This window comes from Triticum dicoccoides, chromosome 1B (genome assembly GCF_002162155.2).
Source record: "Triticum dicoccoides isolate Atlit2015 ecotype Zavitan chromosome 1B, WEW_v2.0, whole genome shotgun sequence".
Lineage (NCBI taxonomy): Eukaryota > Viridiplantae > Streptophyta > Magnoliopsida > Poales > Poaceae > Triticum > Triticum dicoccoides.
The window spans coordinates 578,779,645-578,803,394 of NC_041381.1; positions in this window are offsets into that span (position 1 = coordinate 578,779,645).

Genomic DNA, 23,750 nt, shown 5'->3' on the forward strand with positions numbered 1-23,750 from the left:
CGTCTCATGGAGGCGACTCGGGCGGACCTCTGCCCCCGCCGCCGAAGCACCCCTCCTCCCCCTTCCCCCCTCGCCGCCGCCGGCACACGTCGTTGGGCGAAGCCCGTTGGCGGCTGGCGGCGGCGGGACCTGCTCCCTTTTCGCGCGGGGGCTCCCTGTTGTGCGTGGATCCGCGTTGGTACGCACGTGGCGGTCCGGCTCCGCGCGTTTTCAAGCTGCTGCGCGCGAGGGGTTGCCGGTGCTGGCTGCTGTGGGGCGCGGGTGGTGGTGCCGGGCTCGGCCTGGGCTAGTTCGGGGCGCGGGCATCTGCCGCGGATCTGGCTGGTGCTGCCGCCGTCGGGTAGTTCCAGATCTGGGCAGGCGCCGGCGTTTCTACGACCTCCCTCTCGCCACTCTGCGTCCTGCGCCGGTGGTGCCTGCTGCCGGCTTCGGGCCGGGCTAGCTTGTGCGGGGATGGAGGTGGAGGGGGTCCCAGGCTCTACGGCAACGGCTCTTGTGGCCTTCTTCTCTTGGTGCTGTGGGGGTGCTCCTCTCCCCTCATGGGGCCTGCTGCGGCGGCCGGAGATGACCCAATCTTTGGACCTTGAGGCGAGGCTTGGTGTCTAGCTCCGGGTGAAATCCTTGCATATACCTCTGGTTGGTGCCGATGATGTGCGGCGCCTTTTGGTGTCGTTCCCCCTGTTTGGGCGTTGCTGAGGAGTCCAGTCCACCAAAATCCCTCGAGCTCAGTGTCTCCGGGCAAACGCTCATGATCTGGTACTGCTAGATCGGGCGACGACGGCGTCATGTACGTCGCTACCTCCTTGGAGGCGTCTGTTGGAAATATGCCCTAGAGGCAATAATAAAATGGTTATTATTGTATTTCCTTGTTCATGATAATTGTCTATTGTTCATGCTATAATTGTATTGACCGGAAACCGCAATGCATGTGTGAATACATAGACCACAACATGTCCCTAGTGAGCCTCTAGTTGACTAGCTCGTTGATCAACAGATGGTCATGGTTTCCTGACCATGGACATTGGATGTCATTGATAATGGGATCACATCATTAGGAGAATGATGTGATGGACAAAACCCAATGCTAAGCATAGCACAAGATCGTGTAGTTCGTTTGCTAAAGCTTTTCTAATGTCAAGTATCATTTCCTTAGACCATGAGATTGTGTAACTCCCGGATACCGTAAGAGTGCTTTGGGTGTACCAAACGTCACAACATAACTGGGTGACTATAAAGGTACACTACAGGTATCTCCGAAAGTGTCTGTTGGATTGGCACGAATCGAGACTGGGATTTGTCACTCCGTATGACGGAGAGGTATCTCTGGGCCCACTCGGTAATGCATCATCATAATGAGATCAATGTGACTAAGTAGTTAGTCACGGGATCATGCGTTACAGAACGAGTAAAGTGACTTGCCGGTAACGAGATTGAACGAGGTATTGGGATACCGACGATCGAATCTCAGGCAAGTAACGTACCGATTGACAAAGGGAATTGCATACGGGATTGCTTGAATCCTTGGCATCGTGGTTCATCCGATGAGATCATCGTGGAACATGTGGGAGCCAACATGGGTATCCAAATCCTGCTGTTGGTTATTGGCCAGAGAGCTGTCTCAGTCATGTCTGCATGGTTCCCGAACCCATAGGGTCTACACACTTAAGGTTCGATGACGCTAGGGTTATAAAGGAAGTTTGTATGTGGTTATCGGATGTTGTTCGGAGTCCCGGATGAGATCCCGGACGTCATGAGGAGTTCCGGAATGGTCCAGAGGTAAAGATTTATATATGGGAAGTCCAGTTTCAGTCACCGGAATAGTTTCGGGGGTTATCAGTATTGTACCGGGACCACCGAAAGGTGTCCGGAGGTCCACCGGGTGGGGCCACCTGCCCCGGGGGACTTAATGGGCTGAATATGGAAGGGAACCAGCCCCTAGTGGGCTGGTGCACCCCTCCCCAAGGGCCCAAGGCGCCTAGGATTGAAAACCCTATGGGAGGGGGCGCCTCCACCTTGCTTGGGGGGCAAGTCTCCCCCTCCTGGCCGCCACCCCTCCCCTCTAGATGGGATCTGGAGGGGGCCGGCCCCCTCTCCCCTTCCCCTATATATAGTGGGGGTTTTGGGGCTGCCCAAGACATGAGTTTTTCTCTCCCTGGCGCAGCCCTACCCCAACCCTCCTCGTCTCTCGCAGTGCTTGGCGAAGCCCTGCTGGAGTGCCACGCTCCTCCATCACAACCACGCCGTTGTGCTGCTGCTGGACGGAGTCTTCCCCATCCTCTCCCTCTCTCCTTGATGGATCAAGGCACGGGAGACGTCACCGGGTTGTACGTGTGTTGAACGCGGAGGCACCATTCTTCGGTGCTTAGATCGGATCCGGCCGCGATCTGAATCGCTTCGTGAACGACTCCACTGACCGCGTTCTTGTAACGCTTCTGCGTCGCGATCTTCAAGGGTATGAAGATGCACTCCCTCTCTCTCTCTCTCGTTGCTAGTCTCTCCATAGATTGATCTTGGTGATGCGTAGAAAATTTTGAATTTCTGCTACGTTCTCCAACAGTGGCATCATGAGCTAGGTCTATTGCGTAGATTCTATGCACGAGTAGAACACAAGTTGTTGTGGGCGTTGATTTTGTTCAATATGCTTACCGTTACTAGTCCTATCTTATTTCGACGGTATTGTGGGATGAAATGGCCCGGACCGACCTTACACGTACACTTACGTGAGACAGGTTCCACCGACTGACATGCACTTGTTGCATAAGGTGGCTAGTGGGTGCCAGTCTCTCCCACTTTAGTCGGATCGGATTCGATGAAAAGGGTCCTTATGAAGGGTAAATAGCAATTGGCATATCACGTTGTGGCTTTTGCGTAGGTAAGAAACATTCTTGCTAGAAACCCATAGCAGCCACGTAAAACATGCAAACAACATTTAGAGGACGTCTAACTTGTTTTTGCAGGGTTTGCTATGTGATGTGATATGGCCAAGAAGGATGTGATGAATGAAATATATGTGATGTATGAGATTGATCATATTCTTGTAATAGGAATCACGACTTGCATGTCGATGAGTATGACAACTGGCAGGAGCCATAGGAGTTGTCTTTATTTATTGTATGACCTGCGTGTCACTGAATAACGCCATGTAATTACTTTACTTCATTGCTAAACCATTAGCCATAGTAGTAGAAGTAATAAGTTGGCGAGACAACTTCATGGAGACACGATGATGGAGATCATGATGATGGAGATCATGGTGTCATGCCGGTGACGATGATGATCATGGAGCCCCGAAGATGGAGATCAAAAGGAGCAAAATGATATTGGCCATATCATGTCACTATTTGATTGCATGATGTTTATCATGTTTATGCATCTTATTTGCTTAGAACGGCGGTAGTAAATAAGATGATCCCTCACAATAATTTCAAGAAAGTGTTCCCCCTAACTGTGCACCATTGCGAAAGATCGTTGCTTCGAAGCACCACGTGATGATCGGGTGTGATAGATTCTAACGTTCACATACAACGGGTGTAAGCCAGATTTACACACGCGAAACACTTAGGTTGACTTGACGAGCCTAGCATGTACAAACATGGCCTCGGAACACGAGAGACCAAAAGGTCGAGCATGAGTCGTATAGTAGATACGATCAACATGAAGATGTTCACCGATGATGACTAGTCCGTCTCACGTGATGATCGGACACGGCCTAGTTGACTCGGATCATGTATCACTTAGATGACTAGAGGGATGTCTATCTGAGTGGGAGTTCATTAGATGAACTTAATTATCATGAACATAGTCAAAAGGTCTTTGCAAATTATGTCGTAGCTCGCGTTTTAGTTCTACTGTTTTAGATATGTTCCTAGAGAAAATTTAGTTGAAAGTTGATAGTAGCAATTATGCGGACTGGGTTCATAAACCGAGGATTGTCCTCATTGCTGCGTAGAAGGCTTATGTCCTTAATGCACCACTCGGTGTGCTGAACCTCGAACGTCGTCTATGGATGTTGCGAACATATGACATACACGTTTTGATGACTACATGATAGTTCAGTAATGTTAAACGGTTTAGAATTGAGGCACCGAAGACGTTTTTGAAACGTCACAGAACATGTGAGATGTTCCAAGGGCTGAAATTGGGATTTCAGGCTAGTGCCCACGTGAAAAGGTATGAGACCTCTGACAAGTTTCTTAGCCTACAAACTAAGGGAGAAAAGCTCAATCGTTGAGCATGTGCTCAGATTGTATGAGTACTACAATCACTTGAATCGAATAGGAGTTAATCTTCCAGATTAGATAGTGATGTTTCTCCAAAGTCACTACCACCAAGCTACTAGAGCTTCGTGATGAACTATAATAGATCACGGATTGATATGATGATCCTTGAGCTATTCGCGATGTTTGACACCGCGAATGTAGAAATCAAGAAGGAGCATCAATTGTTGATGGTTAGTGAAACCACTAGTTTCAAGAAGGGCAAGCGCAAGAAGGGATACTTCATGAAACGGCAAAACAGTTGCTGCTCTAGTGAAGAAACCCAAGGTTGAACCCAAACCCGAGACTGAGTGCTTCTGTAATAAGGGGAACGATCACTGGAGCAGAATTACCCTAGATACTTGGTAGATAAGAAGGCATGCAAGCTCGATAGAAGTATATTAGATATACATATTATTAATGTGTACTTTACTAGTACTCCTAGTAGCACCATGGTAATAGATACCGGTTCGGTTGCTAAGTGTTAGTAACTCGAATAAAAGGCTACGGAATAAACAGAGACTAGATATAGGCGAGGTGACGATATGTGTTGGAAGTATTTCCAAGGTTGATGTGATCAAACATCGCACGCTCCCTCTACCATCGGGATCGATGTTAAACCTAAACAATTGTTATTTGGTGTTTGCGTTGAGCATAGACATGATTGGATTATGTCTATCGCAATATGGTTATTCATTTAAGGAGAATAATGGTTACTCTGTTTATTTGAATAATACCTTCAATGGTCTTGCACCTAAAATGAATGGTTTATTGAATCTCGATTGTAGTGATACACATGTTCATGCCAAAAGATATAAGATAGTAATGATAGTACCACATACTTGTGGCACTGCCTTTTGAGTCATACTGGTATAAAACGCATGAAGAAGCTCCATGTTGATGGATCTTTGGACTCACTCATTTTTGAAAAGTTTGAGACATGCGAACCATGTCTATTGGTATGTACGCATGAAGAAACTCCATGCAGATGGGTCATTTGGACTCACTTGTTTTTGAATCACTTGAGACATGCAAATCATACCACATGGGCAAGATGACTGAAAAGCCTCGTTTTCAGTAAGATAGAACAAGAGAGCAACTTGTTGGAAGTAATGCATTTTGATGTGTGTTGTCCAATGAGTGCCGAGGCACGCAGTGGATATTGTTATGTTCTTACTTCACAGATGATTTGAGTAGATGCTGAGTATATTTACTTGATGAAACACAAGTCTGAATTATTGAAATGTTCAAGTAATTTCAGAGTGAAGTTGAAGATCATCGTGACAAGAGGATAAAATATCTATGATATGATCATAGAGATGAATATCTGAGTTACGAATTTGGTACACAATTAAGACCTTGTAGAAATTGTTTCACAACTAATACCGCCTGGAACACCATAGTGTGATGGTGTGTCCGAACATCATAGCTGCACCCTATTGGATATGGTGCATACCATGATGTCTCCTATCAAATTACCACTATCGTTCATGGGTTAGGCATTAGAGACAACCGCATTCACTTTAAATAGGGCACCACGTAATTCCGTTGAGATGACACCGTATGAATTATGGTTTAGAGAAACCTAAGCTGTCGTTTGTTGAAATTTTGGGGCTGCGACGCTTATGTGAAAAAGGTTTCATCCTGATAAGCTCGAAGCCAAAGCGGAGAAATACATCTTCATAGGACACCGAAAATAGTTGGGTATACCTCCTAATTCAGACCCGGAAGCAAAAGTGATTGTTTCTAGAAATGGGTCCTTTCTCGAGGAATAGTTTCTCTCGAAAGAATTGAGTGGGGGGATGGTGGAGACTTGATGAGGTTATTGAACCATCACTTCAACCAGTGTGTAGAAGGGTACAAGAAGTTGTTCCTGTGGCACTGATGTCTACTACACAACCTTCTTCTTGTAGACGTTGTTGGGCTTGCAAGTGGACATGTTTGTAGGACAGTAGCAAATTTCCCTCAAGTGGATGACCTAAGGTTTATCAATCTGTAGGAGGCGTAGGATGAAGATGGTCTCTCTCAAACAACCCTGCAACCAAATAACAAAGAGTCTCTTGTATCCCCAACACACCCAATACAATAGTAAATTGTATAGGTGCACTAGTTCGGCGAAGAGATGAAGATACAGGTGCAATATGGATGGTAGATAAAGGTATTTGTAATCTGAAATAATAAAAACAGCAAGGTAACGAGCGATAAAAGTGAGCATAAATGGTATTGCAATGATAGGAAACAAGGCCTAGGGTTCATACTTTCACTAGTGCAAGTTCTCTCAACAATAATGACATAGATAGATCTTATAACAAGCCCTCAACATGCAACAAAGAGTCACTCCAAAGCCACTAATAGCGGAGAACAAACGTAGAGATTATGGTAGGGTACGAAACCACCTCAAAGTTATTTTTTCGGATCGATCTATAAAAGAGTTCGTACTAGAATAACACCTTAAGACACAAATCAACCAAAACCCTAATGTCACCTAGATACTCCATTGTCACCTCAAGTATCCGTGGGCATGATTATACGATATGCATCACACAATCTCAGATTCATCCAACCAACATAAAAGTACTTCAAAGAGTGCCCCAAAGCTACTACCGGAGAGTCAAGAACGTGTGCCAACCCCTATGCATAGGTTCCCAATGTCACGAAACCCGCAAGTTGATCACCAAAATATACATCAAGTGGCACATGATATCCCATTGTCACCACAGATAATCGCGGCAAGACATACATCAAGTGTTCTCATAAAAGACTCAATCCAATAAGATAACTTCAAAGGGGAAACTCAATTCATCACAAGAGAGTACAGGGGGAGAAACATCATAAGATCCAATTACAATAGCAAAGCTCGGGATACATCAAGATCATGCCATAGAGGGAACACGAGAGAGAACACGAGAGAGAGAGAGAGATCAAACACATAGCTACTGGTACATACCCTCAGCCCCGAGGGTGAACTACTCCCTCCTCGTCATGGATAGCGCCGGGATGATGAAGATGGCCACCGGTGATGGGTTCCCCCTCCGGCAGGGTGCCGGAACGGGCTCCCGAGAGGTTTTTGGTGGCTACAGAGGCTTGCGGCGGCGGAACTCCCGATCTATTTTCTGTTCTGGAAGTTTTAGGGTACGTAGGTATATATGGGTGCAAGGGGTACGTCCGTGGAGCTACGGGGGCCCCACGAGGCAGGGGGCACGCCCTAGGGGGGTGGGCGCGCCCCCCACCTGTTGGGGAACATAGCAGAAATTCAAAATTTTCCTACGAGTCACCAAGATCTATCTATGGAGAAACCAGCAACGAGAGAGAGGGGAGTGCATCTACATACCCTTGTAGATCGCTAAGCGGAGGCGTTCAAGAGAACGGGGTTGAAGGAGTCGTACTCGTCGTGATCCAAATCACCGGAGATCCTAGTGCCGAACGGACGGCACCTCCGCGTTCAACACACGTACAACCCGGTGACGTCTCCCATGCCTTGATCCAGCAAGGAGAGAGGGAGAGGTTGGGGAAGACTCCGTCCAGCAGTAGCACAACGGCGTGGTGGTGGTGGAGGAGCGTGGCAATCCTGCAGGGCTTCGCCAAGCACCACGGGAGAGGAGGAGAAAGAGAGGCAGGGCTGCGCCAACAAGAGAAGAACTTCGTGTATTGGGCTGCTCCTTTGCCTCCACTATATATAGGGGAAGAGTGAGGATTGCGCCCCCACCTAGGGTTCCCTCCCTAGGGGTGGCGGCAGCCCCAATCCCCATCTGGGGTAGCGGCCAAGGGGGAAGAGGGGGAAACTTGCTCCCCTAGCAAGGTGGGGCGCCCCCTCCCCAAACCCTAGGCGCCTTGGGCCCTTGTGGGGGGGGGGGCACACCAGCCCACCTGGGGCTGGTCCCTTCCCACACTTGGCCCATGCAGCCCTCCGGGGCCGGTGGCCCCACTTGGTGGACCCCCGGGACCCTCCCGGTGGTCCCGGTACATTACCGATAAAACCCGAAACTTTTCCAGTGACCAAAACAGGACTTCCTATATATAAATCTTTACCTCCGGACCATTCCAGAACTCCTCATGACGTCCAGGATCTTATCCGGGACTCCGAACAACATTCGGTAACCACGTATATCTATTCCCTATAACCCTAGTATCATCAAACCTTAAGTGTGTAGACCCTACGGGTTCGGGAACCATGCAGACATGACCGAGACATTCTCCGGTCAATAACCAACAGCGGGATCTGGATACCCATGTTGTCTCCCACATGTTCCACGATGATCTCATCATATGAACCACGATGTCGAGGATTCAATCAATCCCGTATACAATTCCCTTTGTCTAGCGGTATTGTACTTGCCCGAGATTCGATCGTCGGTATCCCGATACCTTGTTCAATCTCGTTACCGGCAAGTCTCTTTACTCGTTCCGTAACACATCATCCCGTGATCAACCCCTTGGTCACATTGTGCACATTATGATGATGTCCTACCGAGTGGGCCCAGAGATACCTCTCCGTCACGCGGAGTGACAAATCCCAGTCTTGATTCGTGCCAACCCAACAAAGACTTTCGGATATACCCGTAGTGCACCTTTATAGCCACCCAGTTACGTTGAGACGTTTGGTGCACCCAAAGCATTCCGACGGTATCCGGGAGTTGCACAATCTCATGGTCTAAGGAAATGATACTTGACATTAGAAAAGCTTTAGCATACGAACTACGATCTTTGTGCTAGGCTTAGGATTGGGTCTTGTCCATCACATCATTCTCCTAATGATGTGATCCCGTTATCAACGACATCCAATGTCCATGGTCAGGAAACCGCAACCATCTATTGATCAACGAGCTAGTCAACTAGAGGCTTACTAGGGACATGGTGTTGTCTATGTACCCACACATGTATCTGAGTTTCCTATCAATACAATTATAGCATGGATAATAAATGATTATCATGAACAAGGAAATATAATAATAATAACTAATTTATTATTTCCTCTAGGGCATATTTCCAACAGTCTCCCACTTGCACTAGAGTCAATAATCTAGTTCACATCGCCATGTGATTAACACTCATAGGTCACATCGCCATGTGACCAACATCCAAAGAGTTTACTAGTGTCACTAAACTAGTTCACATCATCAAGTGATTAAGACTCAATGAGTTCTGGGGTTTGATCATGTTTTGCTTGTGAGAGAGGTTTTAGTCAACGGGTCTGCAACATTCAGATCTGTATGTACTTTGCAAATCTCTAGGTCATATTGTAAATGCTGCTTCCACGCTCCACTTGGAGCTATTCCAAATGGTTGCTCCACTATATGTATCCGGTTTGCTACTTAGAGTCATTTGGATAGGTGTTAAAGCTTGCATCGACGTAACCCTTTACGCCGAACTCTTTATCACCTCCATAATCGAGAAACATGTCCTTTATTTACTCCAAGGACAATTTTGACCGCTGCCCAATGATCCATTCCTGGATCATTCTTGTACCCCTTGACTGACTCATGGCAAGGCACACTTCCGGTGCGGTACACAACATAGCATACTATAGAGCCTATGTCTGAAGCATAGGGGACGACCTTCGTCCTTTCTCTTTCTTCTGCCGTGGTCGAGCTTTAACTCTTAACTTCATACCTTACAACTCAGGCAAGAACTCCTTCTTTGACTGATCCATCTTGAACACCTTCAAGATCATGTCAAGGTATGTGCTCATTTGAAAGTACCATTTAGCGGTTTTTGATCTATCCTCATAGATCTTGATGCTCAATGTTCAAGCAGCTTAATCCAGGTTTTCTATTGAAAAACACTTTTCAAATAACCCTATATGCTTACCAGAAATTCTACATCATTTCTGATCAACAATATGTCAACAACATATACTCATTAGAAATTCTATAGTGCTCCCACTCACTTCTTTGGAAATACAAGTTTCTCATAAACTTTGTATAAATCCAAAATCTTTGATCATCTCATCAAAGCGTACATTCCAACTCCGAGATGCTTACTCCAGTCCTTAGAAGGACTGCTGGAGCTTTGCATACTTGTTAGCGTCTTTCAAGATTGTCAAAACCTTCTGGTTGTATCACATACAACCTTTCCTTACGAAAACTGGTAAGGAAACTCGTTTTGACATCCATCTGCCAGATTTCATAAATGCAGCTAATGCTAACATGATTCCGACGGACTTAAGCATCGCTACAGATGAGAAAATCTCATCGTAGTCAACTCCTTGAACTTGTGAAAAACTCTTTGCCACAAGTCGAGCTTCATAGACGGTGACATTACCATCCACGTCCGTCTTCTTCTTAAAGATCCACTTATCTCAATGGCTTGCCGATCATCGGGCAAGTCCACCAAAGTCGGATTTCATGGCTTCTAACCATTTGTCGGAATATGGGCCCACCATCGCTTCTCCATAGCTCGTAGGTCCATTGTTGTCTAGCAACATGACCTTCAAGATAGGATTACTGTACCACTCTAAAATAGTACGCATCCTTGTCACCCTACGAGGTACGGTAGTGACTTGATCCGAAAATTCATGATCACTATCATAAGCTTCTACTTCAATTGGTGTAGGTGCCACAGGAACAACTTCCTGTGCCTTGCTACATACTAGTTGAAGTGACGGTTCGATAACCTCATCAAGTCTCCACCATCCTCCCACTCAATTCTTTCGAGAGAAACTTTTCCTCGAGAAAGGACCCGTTTCTAGAAACAATCTCTTTTGCTTCCGGATCTGAATTAGGAGGTATACCCAACTGTTTTGGGTGTCCTATGAAGATGCATTTTATCTGATTTGGGTTCGAGCTTATCAACCTGAAACTTTTCACATAAGCGTCGCAGCCCCAAACTTTTAAGAAACGACAACTTGGGTTTCTCCAAACCATATTTCAAACGGTGTCGTCTCAACGGAATTACGTGGTGCCCTATTAAAGTGAGTGCGGTTGTCTCTAATGCCTAACCCATGAACGATAGTGGTAATTCGATAAGAGACATCATGGTACGCACCATATATATCCAATAGGGTGCAACTATGATGTTCGGACACACCATCACACTATGGTGTTCCAGGTGGTATTAATTGTGAAACAAATTCCACAATGTCTTAATTGCGTGCCAAAGCTCGTAACTCAGATACTCATCTCTATGATCATATCATAGACATTTTATCCTCTTGTCACGATGATCTTCAACTTCACTCTGAAATTACTTGAACCATTCAATGATTCAGACTTGTGTTTCATCAAGTAAATATACTCAGTATCTACTCAAATCATCCGTGAAGTAAGAACATAATGATATCCACTGCGTGCCTCAACACTCATTGGACTGCACACATCAAAATGTATTACTTCCAACAAGTTGCTTTCTTGTTCCATTTTACTGAAAACGAGGCTTTCAGTCATCTTGCCCATGTGGTATGATTTGCATGTCTCAAGTGATTCAAAATCAAGTGAGTCCAAACGATCCATCTGCATGGAGTTTCTTCATGCGTACATACCAATATACATGGTTTGCATGTCTCAAACTTTTCAAAACGAGTGAGTCCAAAGATCCATCAACATGGAGCTTCTTCATGCGTTTTATACCAATATGACTTACATGGCAGTGCCACAAGTAGGTGGTACTACCATTACTATCTTATATCTTTTGGCATGAACATGTGTATCATTACGATCGAGATTCAATAAACCATTCATTTTAGGTGCAAGACCATTGAAGGTATTATTCAAATGAACAGAGTAACCATTATTCTCCTTAAATGAATAAGCGTATTGCGATAGAGATAATCCAATCATGTCTATGCTCAACGCAAACACCAAATAACAATTATTTAGGTTTAACACCAATCTTGATGGTAGAGGGAGCGTGCGATGCTTGATCACATCAACCTTGGAAACACTTCCAACACATATCGTCAGCTCACCTTTAGCTAGTCTCCATTTATTCCGTAGCTTTTATTTCGAGTTACTAACACTTAGCAACCGAACCGGTATCTAATACTCTGGTGCTGCTAGGAGTACTAGTAAAGTACACATTAACATGATGTATATCCAATATACTTCAGTCGACCTTGCCTGCCTTCTTATCAACCAAGTATCTAGGGTGGTTCTGCTTTAGTGTCCGTTCCTCTCATTACAGAAGCACTTAGTCTCAGGTTTGGGTTCAACCTTGGGTTTTCACTAGAGCAGCAACTGTTTTGCCGTTTCATGAAGCATCCCTTCTTGCCCTTGCCCTTCTTGAAACTAGTGGTTTTACTAACCATCAACAATTGATGCTCCTACTTGACTTCTACTTTCGCGGTGTCAAACATCGCGAATACTGCAAGGATCATCATATCTATCCCTGATATGTTATAGTTCATCATGAAGCTCTAGCAGCTTGGTGACAATGACTTTGGATAAACATCACTATCTCATCTGGAAGATTAACTCCCACTCGATTCAAGTGATTGTTGTACCCAGACAATCTGAGTACAAGCTCAACGATTGAGCTTTTCTCCCTTAGTTTGCAGGCTAAGAATCTCGTCGGAGGTCTTATACCTCTTGACGTGGGCACGAGCCTGAAATACCAATTTCAGCCCTCGAAACATCTCATATGTTCTGCGACGTTTCGAAATCGTCTTTGGTGCCTCAACTCTATACCGTTTAACTGAACTATCACGTAGTTATCAAAACGTGTATGTCAGATGTTCGCAACATCCACAGACGACGTTTGAGGTTCAGCACACCGAGCGGTGCATTAAGGACATAACCCTTCTATGAAGCAACAAGGACAATCCTCAGTTTTCGGACCCAGTCCGCATAATTCCTACTATCAACTTTCAACTAAATTTTCTCTAGGAACATATCTAAAACAGTAGAACTAAAGCGCGAGCTACGACATAATTTCCAAGAATCTTTTGACTATGTTCAGGATAATTAAGTTCATCTTATGAACTCCCACTCAGATAGACATCCCTCTAGTCATCTAAGTGATTACATGATCCGAGTCAACTAGGCCGTGTCCGATCATCACGTGAGACGGACTAGTCATCATCGGTGAACATCTTCATGTTGATCGTATCTACCATACGACTCATGCTCGACCTTTCGGTCTCTTGTGTTCCGAGGCCATGTCTGTACATGCTAGGCTCGTCAAGTTAACCTAAGTGTTTCGCGTGTGTAAATCTGGCTTACACCCGTTGTATGTGAACATTAGAATCTATCACACCCGATCATCACGTGGTGCTTCGAAACGACGAACTTTCGCAACGGTGCACAGTTAGGGGGAACACTTTCTTGAAATTTTAATGAGGGATCATATTATTTACTACCGTCGTTCTAAGCAAATAAGATGTATAAACATGATAAATATCACATGCAATCAAATAGTGACATGATATGGCCAATATCATTTTGCTCCTTTTGATCTCCATCTTCGGGGCTCCATGATCATCATCGTCACCGGCATGACACCATGATCTCCATCATCATGATCTCCATCATCGTGTCTCCATGAGGTTGTCTCGCCAACTATTACTTCTACTACTACGGCTAACGGTTTAGCAATAAAGTAAAGTAATTACATGGCGTTGTTCAATGACACGCAGGTCATACAATAAATAAAGAAAACTCCTATGGCTCCTGCCGGTTGTCATACTCATTGACATGCAAGTCGTGATTCCTATTACAAGAACATGATCAATCTCATACATCACATATCATTCATCACATTCTTTTTGGCCATATCACATCACATAGCATACCCTGCAAAAACAAGTTAGACATCCTCTAATTGTTGTTTGCATGTTTTACGTGGCTGCTATGGGTTTCTAGCAAGAACGTTTCTTACCTACGCAAAAACCACAACGTGATATGTCAATTGCTATTAACCTTCATAAGGACCCTTTTCATCGAAGCTGATCCGACTAAAGTGGGAGAGACTGGCAGCCGCTAGCCACCTTATGCAACAAGTGCATGTGAGTCGGTGGAACCTGTCTCACGTAAGTGTACGTGTAAGGTCGGTCCGGGCCGCTTCATCCCACAATACCGTACAAACAAGATTGGAATAGTAACAGTAAGCATATTGAACAAAATCAATGCCCACAACTACTTTGTGTTCTACTCGTGCATAGAATCTATGCAATAGACCTAGCTCTGATACCATTGTTGGGGAACGTAGCAAAAATTCAAAATTTTCCTATGAGTCACCAAGATCTATCTATGGAGAAACCAGCAACAAGAGAGAGGGGAGTGCATCTACATACCCTTGTAGATCCCTAAGCAGAAGCGTTCAAGAGAACGAGGTTGAAGGAGTCGTACTCGTCGTGATCCAAATCACCGGAGATCCTAGTGCCGAACGGACGGCACCTCTGCGTTCAACACACGTGCAGCCCGGTGACGTCTCCCATGCCTTGATCCAGCAAGGAGAGAGGGAGAGGTTGGGGAAGACTCCGCCCAGCAGCAGCACAACAGCGTGGTGGTGGTGGAGGAGTGTGGCAATCCTGCAGGGCTTCGCCAAGCACCGCGGGAGAGGAGGAGAAAGAGAGGCAGGGCTGCGCCAACAGGAGAAGAACTTCGTGTATTGGGCTGCTCCTTTGCCTCCAATATATATAGGGGAAGAGGGAGGGCTGCGCCCCCACCTAGGGTCCCTTCCTAGGGGTGGCGGCAGCCCCAATCCCCATCTGGGGTGGCGGCCAAGGGGGAAGAGGGGGAAACTTGCCCCCCAAGCAAGGTGGGGCACCCCCTCCCCAAACCCTAGGCGCCTTGGGCCCTTGTGGGGGGGGGGCGTACCAGCCCACCTGGGGCTGGTCCCTTCCCACACTTGGCCCATGCAGCCCTCCGGGGCCGGTGGCCCCACTTGGTGGACCCCCGGGACCCTCCCGGTGGTCCCGGTACATTACCGATAAAACCCGAAACTGTTCCGGTGACCAAAACAGGACTTCCTATATATAAATCTTTACCTCCGGACCATTTCGGAACTCCTCATGACGTCCGGGATCTTATCCGGGACTCCGAACAACATTCGGTAACCACGTATATCTATTCCCTATAACCCTAGCGTCATCAAACCTTAAGTGTGTAGACCCTACGGGTTCGGGAACCATGCAGACATGACCGAGACGTTCTCCGGTCAATAACCAACAGCGGGATCTGGATACCCATGTTGGCTCCCACATGTTCCACGATGATCTCATCGGATGAACCACGATGTCAAGGATTCAATCAATCCCGTATACAATTCCCTTTGTCTAGCGGTATTGTACTTGCCCGAGATTCGATCGTCGGTATCCCGATACCTTGTTCAATCTCGTTACCGGCAAGTCTCTTTACACGTTTCATAACACATCATCCCGTGATCATCCCCTTGGTCACATTGTGCACATTATGATGATGTCCTACCGAGTGGGCCCAGAGGTACCTCTCCGTCACGCGGAGTGACAAATCCTAGTCTCGATTCATGCCAACCCAACAGACACTTCCAGAGATACCCGTAGTGCACCTTTATAGCCACCCAGTTACGTTGTGACGTTTGGTGCACCCAAAGCATTCCTACGGTATCCGGGAGTTGCACTATCTCATGGTCTAAGGAAATGATACTTGACATTAGAAAAGCTTTAGCATACGAACTACGATCTTTATGCTAGGCTGAGGATTGGGTCTTGTCCATCACATCATTCTCCTAATGATGTGATCCCGTTATCAACGACATCCAATGTCCATGGTCAGGAAACCGCAACCATCTATTGATCAACGAGCTAGTCAACTAGAGGCTTACTAGGGACATGGTGTTGTCTATGTACCCACACATGTATCAGAGTTTCCTATCAATACAATTATAGCATGGATAATAAACGATTATCATGAACAAGGAAATATAATAATAATAACTAATTTATTATTGCGTCTAGGGAATATTTCCAACACCACCCTCGTGAGCACCTCCCGTATCTCCTGACGTGCACTCCAAGTCCATCGGGTGGCTTTCCTTCCAAAAATAACTTCTCAAGTTGATTTCGTTCCGTTTTGACTCCGTGTGATATTCCTTTTCCTCGAAACACTGAAATATGCATAAAACAGCAAATCTGGGCTGGGCCTCTGGTTAATAGGTTAGTCCCAAAAATAATATAAAAGTGGATAATAAAGCCCAATATTGCCTAAAACAGTAGATAAAGTTGCATGGAGCAATAAAAAATTATAGATACGTTGGAGACGTATCAAGCATCCCCAAGCTTAATTCTTGCTCGTCCTCGAGTAGGTAAATGATAAAAATAGAATTTTTGATGCGGAGTGATACTTTGGCATAATTTCAATGTAAATCTTCTTAATTGTGGCATGAATATTCAGATCCGAGAGATTCAAGACAAAAGTTCATATTGGCATAAAAATAATAATACTTCAAGCATACTAACTAAGCAACTATGTCTTCTCAAAATAACATGGCCAAAGAAAGTTATCCCTACAAAATCATATAGTCTGGCTATGCTCCATCTTCATCAAATAAAGTATTTAATCATGCACAACCCCGATGACAAGCCAAGCAATTGTTTCATACTTTAATAATCTCAAACTCTTTCAACTTTCACGCAATACATGAGCGTGAGCCATGGACATAGCACTATACGTGGAATAGAATGGTGGTTGTGGAGAAGAAAAAAAGGAGAAGATAGTCCCACATCAACTAGGTGTATCAATGGGCTATGGAGATGCCCATTAATAGATATCAATGTGAGTGAGTAGGGATTGCCATGCAACGGATGCACTAGAGCTATAAATATATGAAAGCTCAACAAAAGAAACTAAGTGGGTGTGCATCCAACTTGCTTGCTCACGAAGACCTAGGGAACTTTTGAGGAAGCCCATCATTGGAATATACAAGCCAAGTTCTATAATGAAAAATTCCCACTAGTATATGAAAGTGACAACATATGAGACTCTCTATTATGAAGATCATGGTGCTACTTTGAAGCACAAGTGTGGTAAAAGGATAGTAACATTGTCCCTTCTCTCTTTTTCTCTCATTTTTTTGTTTTTTTTGTTTGGGCCTTTTTTTATGGCCTCTTTTTTATTTTTCGTCCGGAGTCTCATCCCGACTTATGGGGGAATCATAGTCTTCATCATCCTTTCCTCACTGGGACAATGCTCTAATAATGATGATCATCACACTTTTATTTTTCTTACAACTCAACATTGCAACTCGATACTTAGAACAAAATATGACTCTATATGAATGCCTCCGGTGGTGTACCGGGATATGCAATGAATCAAGAGCGACATGTATGAAAATTATGAGGGTGGCCTTGCCACAAACACAATGTCAACTACATGTTCATGCAAAAAGCAATATGACAAAAGTAATGTGTGTCATATGAACGAAACGGTGGAAAGTTACATGGCAATATATCTCGGAATGGCTATGGAAATGTGTAGGACCTTGAAGTATGTCTAGAGGGGGGGGGGGTGATTAGACTACTTGACCAATAAAAACTTAACCTTTTCCCAATTTTATAGTTTGGCAGATTTTAGCTATTTTAGGACAAGTCAAGCAATCATGACACAATTCAAGCAAGCATGCAAAGAGTGTATAGGTAGCAGAAATTAAAGCATGCAACTTGCAAGAAAGTAAAGGGAAGGGTTTGGAGGATTCAAACGCAATTGGAGACACGGATGTTTTTGGCGTGGTTCCGATAGGTGGTGCTATCGTACATCCACGTTGATGGAGACTTCAACCCACGAAGGGTAATGGCTGTGCGAGTCCATGGAGGGCTCCACCCACGAAGGGTCCATGAAGTAGCAACCTTGTCTATCCCACCATGGCCGTCGCCCATGAAGGACTTGCCTCACTAGCGGTAGATCTTCACGAAGTAGGCGATCTCCTTGCCCTTACAAACTCCTTGGTTCAACTCCACAATCTTGTCGGAGGCTCCCAAGTGACACCTAGCCAATCTAGGAGACACCACTCTGCAAGAAGTAACAAATGGTGCGTTGATGATGAACTCCTTGCTCTTGTGCTTCAAATGATAGTCTCCCCAACACTCAACTCTCTCTCATAGGATTTGGATCTGGTGGAAAGAGGGTTTGAGTGGAAAGCAACTTGGGGAAGGCTAGAGATTAAGATTCATATGGTAGGAATGGAATATCTTGGCCTCAACACATGAGTAGGTAGTTCTCTCTCAGAAATAGGATGCTGGAAGTGTAGGTTCAGTCTGATGGCTCTCTCCACGAATGAAGAGGAGGTGGAGGGGTATATATAGCCTCCACACAAAATCTAACCGTTACACACAATTTACCAAACTCGGTGGGACCGAATCGTTAAACTCGGTCGGACCGATTTAGTAAACCTAGTGACCGTTAGTGATTTTCGGTGGGACTGACATGCATCTCGGTGAGGCCGATTCGGTTAGGGTTAGGGCATAACGTAATCTCGGTAAGACCGATTACACAAACTCGGTGGGACCGATTTTGGTAATAAGCTTTCCAGAGAGTTGGTCAGGTAAACTCGGTGGGACCGATTTGCTCTTTTCGGTGAGAACGAAATGTTACAAAAAAGGAAACAGAGAGTTTACATTGCAATCTCGGTGGGACCGATCACTCACTTTGGTTAGACCGAAATGTTACGAAGGAAAATAGAGAGATTGCAACCTCATCTCGGTGAGACCGAGATCCCTATCGGTAAGACCGATTTGCTTAGGGTTTGTGGCAGTGGCTATGACTTTTGGAATCGGTGGCGCCGGATTGGAAGAATCGGTGTGACCGATTTTGGCTTTAGGTTTAGGTCATTTGTGGATGTGGGAAAGTAGTTGAGGGTTTTGGAGCATATCACTAAGCACATGAAGCAAGAGGCTCATTAAGCAACACCTCATCCCTTCTTGATAGTATTGGCTTTTCCTATAGACTCAATGTGATCTTGGATCACTAAAATGTAAAATGAAGAGTCTTGAGCTTTTGAGCTTGAGCCAATCCTTTGTCCTTAGTATTTTGAGGGATCCACTTTCATCATCCATGCCATGCCACTGAGCTTTCCTGAAATAATAGTCTTGGAATAGCATTAGCTCAATGAGCTATATGTTGTTATGAATTACCAAAACTACCTAGGGATAGTTGCACTTTCAATCTCCCCCTTTTTGGTAATTGATGACAACATATAGATCAAAGCTTCGACAAATGATAATAAAATTTAAATAACATCATCGCTTTGAGAAGTATGTGATAAGCAAGAGCTCCCCCTAAATTTGTGCATAGTTTTAGATTTTCTTTGGACTGAAAATGCACAATGAATTAGGCTCATGGGTTACTCTTCCATGTCACATACATCTTGGTGGAGCGCTCAAAATAATAAACAATGAACACATGCACTCATCACCAAGCATAGTGAGTGATCACATAAGATAGATAGGATAATATCAAGCATGCATAAGTGTAGCTTATGATCAAACACATGATCATCAATGTCTCACAAGCATAGTATCTCAACCAAAAGCAAATAAAGATTGAAAAAACACCAAATAAAGCAAGAGAGAACAAAAGCAACTCTCTCTCTCTCTCGAAGCCTATGATCTATACATTTTTCTCCCCCTTTGGCAACAAGTTACCAAAAAGTTCATAGAAAATGCATAGTGCTAGATCGACTCTCAGGCTTGTTCTTCTGGTGGTGGTGTCCTGATAACTCCAAGGACGAAGGCTTCAGTTGATGTAGAGGGTGCTGGAGTTGATGCTGAAGCTGGTTGCACTGGAGCTGAAGGGGCAGTAGCTGGTGCTGAAGATGTTGCTCTAGTGTCTGTCACTAGCACTGCAACTGACCTCTGGGCTCTGGGCACTCTGGCAAACACATTGGTGGTAGTCTTTCCCTTCCTCTCCAGCATGTCATCCTGCAGCTGCTCCACAACTGACTGAATCTCAGTTACCTTGACATCTAGATCATAGAATTTTTGTTCCATGATTCTTTCCAGGCTCTCCTGGTTTTGAGTTAGGGTGGCCAACCCCTTCTCAATCCTCAGAGATGATGCTATCAAGTAACCAAGCTGCTCTTGTTTGGTTTTCAAGAAATATTTAGATGCCTCCTCTTGAGTTGGCATCTTGGCAGCCTTCTCCCTCTTTGCCTTCTCCTTCTTCTCCTGAGCTTGAACTGATTGTGGATCATCTTCATTCATGACAACCTCATTGTCCTCAAAGTCTGGATAAAGTGGAAAGTGTTCCTTATCCAACTGATATTTTCCTATGCCCATCTTTGAGTTTATCAATTCTTGAATCTGAGGTGCATATCCACAGCTCCTCTTCTGATCTGCTGCAGTCCTCTTGATTGTTTCAATGATCAGGCTCATGACTTTGAACTTCTGTGGCACATCAAACACATGCAACATGTTGATGGCATGCCCTCTGATCATGTTATGGTCACCAGACTTGGGCAACAAAGTGTGCCTCAGAATCCAATTTATGGTTGGCAACCCTGACAGCAGAAAGTGAACGGATCCAAACTTGTGAGTCTCTAATGCTTTGTCTGGAATTTCCTTGTACATGTGAGCCATTGAATTGTGACCCATCTTCTTCTTTGCATAAATGTCTAGGTCATCCTCATTCTCCTTGGGGGCATTGATCAGACTTGCCCATTCTTCAATAGTGGACTGGTACCTTGTACCTTCAGACATCCAAACTATTCTTCCATCTGGGTAAAAGTGTGTTGTGGAGTAGAACTGCATGATAAGCTCATCATTCCAGTTGGTGAACTTCTGTCCAACAAAATCTGCAACTCCACAAGCAACAAAGCTGTCTTGCACTCCAGGATAGTGCTGTTCATTTTCCTTGATGAATTTCCAGTCAACCCACCTCATGTCACAGACTATGGGCTTCTTGTCCAATAAGATTGTCTCATAGAAGTCCTGATGTTCCTTTGTATGGAACCTATAATCAACAGCAGTTCTTCTCCTTGTGGCATATGGATCTGCCATCCTCCATATCCTCAATCCTGAGTCTTTTCTGATTCTCATGTCCTCAGCCACAGGATGGGCATCATTGTGATCTGGTATCTTTGGCTTGAGCTTCCTTAGAACTTGTCCTTCTTCATCTTCCTCCTCAGCAACCTCAGGCACTGGGGCCTTGTTCTTCTCAGCAGCTGGAATACTCCTGGTATTCCTCTTTGGTGCAGACTTGGCCTTGGGGGCAGCTTTGGGTGCTTCCTTGGGCTTAGATGTTGCAGCCCCTGATCTGATTGCATCTCCCATAAGCTTAGCTGCCTTTGGTGCTGGTGCAGAAAGCTCTTCCTCTTCCATCATGGAAGGTTGCCCAACAACTCTGGCCATGGTCTTCTTGACCCTTTCCTTTCTCTTCTTGCTTTCATCAGCTGGCTCTTTGAGATCAGGATTTTCAGGCAGTTGAGTTGATGCTCTGGCCTTGGACATAGGTTGCCTTCTTGCAGGCCTTTTAATCTTCATGCCTGGCTTTATATCCTTTGCTGATCCATATTCCTTCTTGAGCACCACTTTCTTGGAAGTAGCCTCATCTTCCTCAGCTTTGTAATCTTCATCCTCTGAATCTGAAGTTCTTTTCCTCCTTTGCCTAGTTGCAGCCTTAGGCAAATTGCTAGGAGTACTTCTGCTCCCTTCATCTAAAGTTGAGGGACTAGTGCCCTCACTTAAGTCCATCTGCTCTTCTGACCTGTTCTGGCTGTCACTTTGATCAGACATACTGCAAAAGCTGACTGTTGACCCTGTGAAGAGTTATAGATGAGATAGAAAAGATGAGCATCACAAAATGCAGAGGTTTTTGCAAAAGAATAACTCAAAAGTTCAGTCTTAGTTTTCCACATAAAGCATTTCGGATCCACCGATTTTCAAACTCGGTGATACCGAAGCAGTTTTGGAACCTAAACTGATGATCTCGGTTGGACCGAGTTTCAGTTCGGTGGTACCGAGACTGCTAGGGTTTCACAGAATCCTCAAATCGGTTGCACCGATTAGTAATTCTCAGTCAGACCGAGAGTCACTAGTGCAATGGCATAGGCCAAATCGGTGAGACCGAGTTTTTCAACTCGGTGGGTCTGAGATGGTTTCGGCGGAGACCTAACCCTAAAAATTTGAATCACATCTAATCTATGAACTACTTTGGCTGGATAGAAGAGTTTCAGTCGTGGCAAGAATCAATATGAAAACAATGTGCTAGGAATCAGACGTGGATAGCACAAAGATTAAGTCCATACCCTAACTTGGCGGTGGACTTGCTACGGCGGCAACGGCGGGGACGAAATCCGTTGACGGCGGCGGAGACCAGCGACAGGAGGCTGCTGGCGATGAGGAGACGATCCGGAGACCACGATGGCAGAGCGAGCTATTGCGCGGGCGAAGGGTTTCAGAGAAATTTCCAAAATTTTGCCCGTGGCTATATATAGCCCGACCCTGTCGATGTGACCGAGTGGAACAACTCGGTGGCACTGAGATGCATAACTGTGTTCAGTTACAGCAACTCGGTGTGACCGAAAAGTTCAAATCGGTTGCACCGAGATGGAAAACTCAGATCAACTTAATGATCTCGGTAGGACCGAAATGGAGGAATCGGTCAGACCGAGAATCACAAAGAGGTTTTGGAAGTTGAAGTCTATGACGAATCGGGGACTCCGAGTGCTCCTCACAGAGAGTGGTTCGAATCTGACTTGATCAAATTTTGTGATGTAGCATGAATAGAGTTTGAGACGAGAAAAGCATAGATAGCTAAAGAAGGTTCTTAGCCATTCTTGTCCATCCACTTGGCACAAAGAAAAGAATCCAAACAAACAAAACAACAAGTGGATGTCCTTGAATGAGTAAAATATGCACCAACATGCTCACACAATAAGATGGCAATTGAAATATGTGGCAAAGCATGCACAGCCAATTCTAGCATCTATCAAACAATTGGCGATGACTAGGTCATCTATATATGAGTATATTGACTTAGGAGTCAAATGAGAACATTTGATCATAGGTCATACTCATCGTTTAAGCTCAAGTGGGGTTACCACTTTTACATAATGCATTAATGTGTTCACACAATTAGAGTTGCTTTGACTCAATTCTTAGAGTTAAGCTCCCCCTAGATGTGAGATCCCCCTTTAGAGGGATAAACTAACCTTGGGTTTTGTCGATGATGACTTCATGTAGGTGTTGAAGATGTAGATGCTCAATGTTGATGTAGATCATTTGGAGCAATCCTTTGGAGTGAGTTGCACTTTCAACTTGCCTACATGGGTTAGTCCCACAAGGAACAAACAAGAATATCCATAGACATAGATTGATGCACACACAAGATGATGTCCATGAAAACATTAGGTTACCTTGTCTCTTGCCTTACCAACATGAGGGTTTGTGACTCCTTGAACTAGTGCAAGATGTGAAAGTTGATTGCACTTGTTCTTGCTAAAATGATATGAGTGAAGAATGTTGGCGGAGTCACCCTCAAGAACTCTCTAGTTCTTATTCTTCGGGATCCACATCATCTTGATGGGAATCCTTGGAGTTGTAGTTGTACTTGATGAGGTAGAACTTGACGTAGTCTTGGGGACCCAACT